We start from the raw sequence: 9,467 nt of genomic DNA, 5'->3' as shown, positions 1-9,467 counted from the left end.
TATATACGAAGTGCTACAGCTGGCCATTTCTTATGAAAATTAACATTTTTACTATATGGCCATTTCTTATGAAAATTAACATTTTTATTATATACGAAGTGCTACAGCTGGCCATTTCTTATGAAAATTAACATTTTTACTATATGGCCATTTCTTATGAAAATTAAAATTTTTACTATATACGAAGTGCTACAGCTGGCCATTTCTTATGAAAATTAACATTTTTATTATATACGAAGTGCTACAGCTGGCCATTTCTTATGAAAATTAAAATTTTTATTATATACGAAGTGCTACAGCTGGCCATTTCTTATGAAAATAAAATTTTTTATTATATACGAAGTGCTACAGCTGGCCATTTCTTATGAAAATAAAATTTTTTATTATATACGAAGTGCTACAGCTGGCCATTTCTTATGAAAATAAAATTTTTTATTATATACGAAGTGCTACAGCTGGCCATTTCTTATGAAAATAAAAATTTTTATTATATACGAAGTGCTACAGCTGGCCATTTCTTATGAAAATAAAAATTTTTATTATATACGAAGTGCTACAGCTGGCCATTTCTTATGAAAATAAATTTTTTTATTATATACGAAGTGCTACAGCTGGCCATTTCTTATGAAAATAAAAATTTTTATTATATACGAAGTGCTACAGCTGGCCATTTCTTATGAAAATTAACATTTTTACTATATACGAAGTGCTACAGCTGGCCATTTCTTATGAAAATTAACATTTTTATTATATGGCCATTTCTTATGAAAATTAACATTTTTACTATATGGCCATTTCTTATGAAAATTAACATTTTTAATATATACGAAGTGCTATAGCTGGCCATTTCTTATGAAAATTAACATTTTTATTATATGGCCATTTCTTATGAAAATTAACATTTTTACTATATGGCCATTTCTTATGAAAATTAACATTTTTACTATATACGAAGTGCTACAGCTGGCCATTTCTTATGAAAATTAACATTTTTATTATATACGAAGTGCTACAGCTGGCCATTTCTTATGAAAATAAAATTTTTTATTATATACGAAGTGCTACAGCTGGCCATTTCTTATGAAAATTAACATTTTTATTATATACGAAGTGCTACAGCTGGCCATTTCTTATGAAAATTAACATTTTTATTATATACGAAGTGCTACAGCTGGCAATTTCTTATGAAAATTAACATTTTTATTATATACGAAGTGCTACAGCTGGCCATTTCTTATGAAAATTAACATTTTTATTATATACGAAGTGCTACAGCTGGCCATTTCTTATGAAAATTAACATTTTTATTATATACGAAGTGCTACAGCTGGCCATTTCTTATGAAAATTAACATTTTTATTATATACGAAGTGCTACAGCTGGCCATTTCTTATGAAAATAAAATTTTTTATTATATACGAAGTGCTACAGCTGGCCATTTCTTATGAAAATTAACATTTTTATTATATACGAAGTGCTACAGCTGGCCATTTCTTATGAAAATAAAATTTTTTATTATATACGAAGTGCTACAGCTGGCCATTTCTTATGAAAATTAACATTTTTATTATATACGAAGTGCTACAGCTGGCCATTTCTTATGAAAATTAACATTTTTATTATATACGAAGTGCTACAGCTGGCCATTTCTTATGAAAATTAACATTTTTATTATATACGAAGTGCTACAGCTGGCCATTTCTTATGAAAATAAAATTTTTTATTATATACGAAGTGCTACAGCTGGCCATTTCTTGTGAAAATTAACATTTTTACTTTATACGAAGTGCTACAGCTGGCCATTTCTTATGAAAATTAACATTTTTACTATATACGAAGTGCTACAGCTGGCCATTTCTTATGAAAATTAACATTTTTACTATATACGAAGTGCTACAGCTGGCCATTTCTTATGAAAGTTAACATTTTTACTATATGGCCATTTCTTATGAAAATTAACATTTTTACTATATGGCCATTTTTTATGAAAATTAACATTTTTACTATATACGAAGTGCTACAGCTGGCCATTTCTTATGAAAATTAACATTTTTATTATATACGAAGTGCTACAGCTGGCCATTTCTTATGAAAATTAACATTTTTATTATATACGAAGTGCTACAGCTGGCCATTTCTTATGAAAATTAACATTTTTACTATATGGCCATTTCTTATGAAAATTAAAATTTTTACTATATACGAAGTGCTACAGCTGGCCATTTCTTATGAAAATTAACATTTTTATTATATACGAAGTGCTACAGCTGGCCATTTCTTATGAAAGTTAACATTTTTACTATATGGCCATTTCTTATGAAAATTAACATTTTTACTATATGGCCATTTCTTATGAAAATTAACATTTTTACCATATACGAAGTGTTACAGCTGGCCATTTCTTATGAAAATTAAAATTTTTATTATATACGAAGTGCTACAGCTGGCCATTTCTTGTGAAAATTAACATTTTTACTTTATACGAAGTGCTACAGCTGGCCATTTCTTATGAAAATTAACATTTTTACTATATACGAAGTGCTACAGCTGGCCATTTCTTATGAAAATTAACATTTTTACTATATACGAAGTGCTACAGCTGGCCATTTCTTATGAAAGTTAACATTTTTACTATATGGCCATTTCTTATGAAAATTAACATTTTTACTATATGGCCATTTTTTATGAAAATTAACATTTTTACTATATACGAAGTGCTACAGCTGGCCATTTCTTATGAAAATTAACATTTTTATTATATACGAAGTGCTACAGCTGGCCATTTCTTATGAAAATTAACATTTTTATTATATACGAAGTGCTACAGCTGGCCATTTCTTATGAAAGTTAACATTTTTACTATATGGCCATTTCTTATGAAAATTAAAATTTTTACTATATACGAAGTGCTACAGCTGGCCATTTCTTATGAAAATTAACATTTTTACTATATACGAAGTGCTACAGCTGGCCATTTCTTATGAAAATTAAAATTTTTATTTTATACGAAGTGCTACAGCTGGCCATTTCTTATGAAAGTTAACATTTTTACTATATACGAAGTGCTACAGCTGGCCATTTCTTATGAAAGTTAACATTTTTACTATATGGCCATTTTTTATGAAAATTAACATTTTTACTATATACGAAGTGCTACAGCTGGCCATTTCTTATGAAAGTTAACATTTTTACTATATGGCCATTTTTTATGAAAATTAACATTTTTACTATATACGAAGTGCTACAGCTGGCCATTTCTTATGAAAATTAACATTTTTATTATATACGAAGTGCTACAGCTGGCCATTTCTTATGAAAATAAAAATTTTTATTTTATACGAAGTGCTACAGCTGGCCATTTCTTATGAAAGTTAACATTTTTACTATATGGCCATTTCTTATGAAAATTAACATTTTCACTATATGGCCATTTCTTATGAAAATTAACATTTTTACCATATACGAAGTGTTACAGCTGGCCATTTCTTATGAAAATTAAAATTTTTATTATATACGAAGTGCTACAGCTGGCCATTTCTTGTGAAAATTAACATTTTTGCTTTATACGAAGTGCTACAGCTGGCCATTTCTTATGAAAATTAAAATTTTTACTATATACGAAGTGCTACAGCTGGCCATTTCTTATGAAAATTAACATTTTTATTATATACGAAGTGCTACAGCTGGCCATTTCTTATGAAAGTTAACATTTTTACTATATGGCCATTTCTTATGAAAATTAACATTTTCACTATATGGCCATTTCTTATGAAAATTAACATTTTTATTATATACGAAGTGCTACAGCTGGCCATTTCTTATGAAAATAAAATTTTTTATTATATACGAAGTGCTACAGCTGGCCATTTCTTGTGAAAATTAACATTTTTACTTTATACGAAGTGCTACAGCTGGCCATTTCTTATGAAAATTAACATTTTTACTATATACGAAGTGCTACAGCTGGCCATTTCTTATGAAAATTAACATTTTTACTATATACGAAGTGCTACAGCTGGCCATTTCTTATGAAAGTTAACATTTTTACTATATGGCCATTTCTTATGAAAATTAACATTTTTACTATATGGCCATTTTTTATGAAAATTAACATTTTTACTATATACGAAGTGCTACAGCTGGCCATTTCTTATGAAAATTAACATTTTTATTATATACGAAGTGCTACAGCTGGCCATTTCTTATGAAAATTAACATTTTTATTATATACGAAGTGCTACAGCTGGCCATTTCTTATGAAAGTTAACATTTTTACTATATGGCCATTTCTTATGAAAATTAAAATTTTTACTATATACGAAGTGCTACAGCTGGCCATTTCTTATGAAAATTAACATTTTTATTATATACGAAGTGCTACAGCTGGCCATTTCTTATGAAAGTTAACATTTTTACTATATGGCCATTTCTTATGAAAATTAACATTTTCACTATATGGCCATTTCTTATGAAAATTAACATTTTTACCATATACGAAGTGTTACAGCTGGCCATTTCTTATGAAAATTAAAATTTTTATTATATACGAAGTGCTACAGCTGGCCATTTCTTATGAAAATTAACATTTTTACTATATACGAAGTGCTACAGCTGGCCATTTCTTATGAAAATTAACATTTTTACCATATGGCCATTTCTTATGAAAATTAAAATTTTTACTATATGGCCATTTCTTATGAAAATTAACATTTTTACTATATACGAAGTGCTACAGCTGGCCATTTCTTATGAAAATTAACATTTTTATTATATACGAAGTGCTACAGCTGGCCATTTCTTATGAAAATTAACATTTTTATTATATACGAAGTGCTACAGCTGGCCATTTCTTATGAAAATTAACATTTTTATTATATACGAAGTGCTACAGCTGGCCATTTCTTATGAAAATTAACATTTTTATTATATACGAAGTGCTACAGCTGGCCATTTCTTATGAAAATTAACATTTTTACTATATACGAAGTGCTACAGCTGGCCATTTCTTATGAAAATTAACATTTTTATTATATACGAAGTGCTACAGCTGGCCATTTCTTATGACAATTAACATTTTTACTATATACGAAGTGCTACAGCATGCCATTTCTTATGAAAATTAAAATTTTTATTATATACGAAGTGCTACAGCTGGCCATTTCTTATGAAAGTTAACATTTTCACTATATGGCCATTTCTTATGAAAATTAACATTTTTACTATATACGAAGTGCTACAGCTGGCCATTTCTTATGAAAATTAAAATTTTTATTATATACGAAGTGCTACAGCTGGCCATTTCTTATGAAAATTAACATTTTTGTTATATACGAAGTGCTACAGCTGGCCATTTCTTATGAAAATTAACATTTTTACTATATACGAAGTGCTACAGCTGGCCATTTCTTATGAAAATTAACATTTTTATTATATACGAAGTGCTACAGCTGGCCATTTCTTATGAAAATTAACATTTTTGTTATATACGAAGTGCTACAGCTGGCCATTTCTTATGAAAATTAACATTTTTACTATATACGAAGTGCTACAGCTGGCCATTTCTTATGAAAATTAACATTTTTATTATATACGAAGTGCTACAGCTGGCCATTTCTTATGAAAATTAACATTTTTACTATATACGAAGTGCTACAGCTGGCCATTTCTTATGAAAATTAACATTTTTATTATATACGAAGTGCTACAGCTGGCCATTTCTTATGAAAATTAACATTTTTACTATATACGAAGTGCTACAGCTGGCCATTTCTTATGAAAATTAACATTTTTACTATATACGAAGTGCTACAGCTGGCCATTTCTCATGAAAATTGACATTTTTATTATATACGAAGTGCTACAGCTGGCTATTTCTTATGAAAATTAACATTTTTACTATATACGAAGTGCTACAGCTGGCCATTTCTTATGAAAATTAACATTTTTATTATATACGAAGTGCTACAGCTGGCCATTTCTTATGAAAGTTAACATTTTTACTATATGGCCATTTCTTATGAAAATTAACATTTTTACTATATACGAAGTGCTACAGCTGGCCATTTCTTATGAAAATTAACATTTTTATTATATACGAAGTGCTACAGCTGGCCATTTCTTATGAAAGTTAACATTTTTACTATATGGCCATTTCTTATGAAAATTAACATTTTCACTATATGGCCATTTCTTATGAAAATTAACATTTTTACCATATACGAAGTGTTACAGCTGGCCATTTCTTATGAAAATTAAAATTTTTATTATATACGAAGTGCTACAGCTGGCCATTTCTTATGAAAATTAACATTTTTACTATATACGAAGTGCTACAGCTGGCCATTTCTTATGAAAATTAACATTTTTACCATATGGCCATTTCTTATGAAAATTAAAATTTTTACTATATGGCCATTTCTTATGAAAATTAACATTTTTACTATATACGAAGTGCTACAGCTGGCCATTTCTTATGAAAATTAACATTTTTATTATATACGAAGTGCTACAGCTGGCCATTTCTTATGAAAATTAACATTTTTATTATATACGAAGTGCTACAGCTGGCCATTTCTTATGAAAATTAACATTTTTATTATATACGAAGTGCTACAGCTGGCCATTTCTTATGAAAATTAACATTTTTATTATATACGAAGTGCTACAGCTGGCCATTTCTTATGAAAATTAACATTTTTATTATATACGAAGTGCTACAGCTGGCCATTTCTTATGAAAATTAACATTTTTACTATATACGAAGTGCTACAGCTGGCCATTTCTTATGAAAATTAACATTTTTACTATATACGAAGTGCTACAGCTGGCCATTTCTTATGAAAATTGACATTTTTATTATATACGAAGTGCTACAGCTGGCTATTTCTTATGAAAATTAACATTTTTACTATATACGAAGTGCTACAGCTGGCCATTTCTTATGAAAATTAACATTTTTATTATATACGAAGTGCTACAGCTGGCCATTTCTTATGAAAGTTAACATTTTTACTATATGGCCATTTCTTATGAAAATTAAAATTTTTACTATATACGAAGTGCTACAGCTGGCCATTTCTTATGAAAATTAACATTTTTATTATATACGAAGTGCTACAGCTGGCCATTTCTTATGAAAGTTAACATTTTTACTATATGGCCATTTCTTATGAAAATTAACATTTTCACTATATGGCCATTTCTTATGAAAATTAACATTTTTACCATATACGAAGTGTTACAGCTGGCCATTTCTTATGAAAATTAAAATTTTTATTATATACGAAGTGCTACAGCTGGCCATTTCTTATGAAAATTAACATTTTTACTATATACGAAGTGCTACAGCTGGCCATTTCTTATGAAAATTAACATTTTTACCATATGGCCATTTCTTATGAAAATTAAAATTTTTACTATATACGAAGTGCTACAGCTGGCCATTTCTTATGAAAGTTAACATTTTCACTATATGGCCATTTCTTATGAAAATTAACATTTTTATTATATACGAAGTGCTACAGCTGGCCATTTCTTATGAAAATTAACATTTTTATTATATACGAAGTGCTACAGCTGGCCATTTCTTATGAAAATTAACATTTTTATTATATACGAAGTGCTACAGCTGGCCATTTCTTATGAAAATTAACATTTTTACTATATACGAAGTGCTACAGCTGGCCATTTCTTATGAAAATTAACATTTTTACTATATACGAAGTGCTACAGCTGGCCATTTCTTATGAAAATTGACATTTTTATTATATACGAAGTGCTACAGCTGGCTATTTCTTATGAAAATTAACATTTTTACTATATACGAAGTGCTACAGCTGGCCATTTCTTATGAAAATTAACATTTTTATTATATACGAAGTGCTACAGCTGGCCATTTCTTATGAAAGTTAACATTTTTACTATATGGCCATTTCTTATGAAAATTAAAATTTTTACTATATACGAAGTGCTACAGCTGGCCATTTCTTATGAAAATTAACATTTTTATTATATACGAAGTGCTACAGCTGGCCATTTCTTATGAAAGTTAACATTTTTACTATATGGCCATTTCTTATGAAAATTAACATTTTCACTATATGGCCATTTCTTATGAAAATTAACATTTTTACCATATACGAAGTGTTACAGCTGGCCATTTCTTATGAAAATTAAAATTTTTATTATATACGAAGTGCTACAGCTGGCCATTTCTTATGAAAATTAACATTTTTACTATATACGAAGTGCTACAGCTGGCCATTTCTTATGAAAATTAACATTTTCACCATATGGCCATTTCTTATGAAAATTAAAATTTTTACTATATGGCCATTTCTTATGAAAATTAACATTTTTACTATATACGAAGTGCTACAGCTGGCCATTTCTTATGAAAATTAACATTTTTATTATATACGAAGTGCTACAGCTGGCCATTTCTTATGAAAATTAACATTTTTATTATATACGAAGTGCTACAGCTGGCCATTTCTTATGAAAATTAACATTTTTATTATATACGAAGTGCTACAGCTGGCCATTTCTTATGAAAATTAACATTTTTATTATATACGAAGTGCTACAGCTGGCCATTTCTTATGAAAATTAACATTTTTACTATATACGAAGTGCTACAGCTGGCCATTTCTTATGAAAATTAACATTTTTATTATATACGAAGTGCTACAGCTGGCCATTTCTTATGACAATTAACATTTTTACTATATACGAAGTGCTACAGCATGCCATTTCTTATGAAAATTAAAATTTTTATTATATACGAAGTGCTACAGCTGGCCATTTCTTATGAAAGTTAACATTTTCACTATATGGCCATTTCTTATGAAAATTAACATTTTTACTATATACGAAGTGCTACAGCTGGCCATTTCTTATGAAAATTAAAATTTTTATTATATACGAAGTGCTACAGCTGGCCATTTCTTATGAAAATTAACATTTTTGTTATATACGAAGTGCTACAGCTGGCCATTTCTTATGAAAATTAACATTTTTACTATATACGAAGTGCTACAGCTGGCCATTTCTTATGAAAATTAAAATTTTTATTATATACGAAGTGCTACAGCTGGCCATTTCTTATGAAAATTAACATTTTTGTTATATACGAAGTGCTACAGCTGGCCATTTCTTATGAAAATTAACATTTTTACTATATACGAAGTGCTACAGCTGGCCATTTCTTATGAAAATTAACATTTTTATTATATACGAAGTGCTACAGCTGGCCATTTCTTATGAAAATTAACATTTTTACTATATACGAAGTGCTACAGCTGGCCATTTCTTATGAAAATTAACATTTTTATTATATACGAAGTGCTACAGCTGGCCATTTCTTATGAAAATTAACATTTTTACTATATACGAAGTGCTACAGCTGGCCATTTCTTATGAAAATTAACATTTTTACTATATACGAAGTGCTACAGCTGGCCATTTCT

Source organism: Palaemon carinicauda, chromosome 5, assembly GCF_036898095.1.
Source record: "Palaemon carinicauda isolate YSFRI2023 chromosome 5, ASM3689809v2, whole genome shotgun sequence".
In the NCBI taxonomy this organism is placed as follows: domain Eukaryota; kingdom Metazoa; phylum Arthropoda; class Malacostraca; order Decapoda; family Palaemonidae; genus Palaemon; species Palaemon carinicauda.
Note: the sequence above shows the minus strand (reverse complement) of the source record.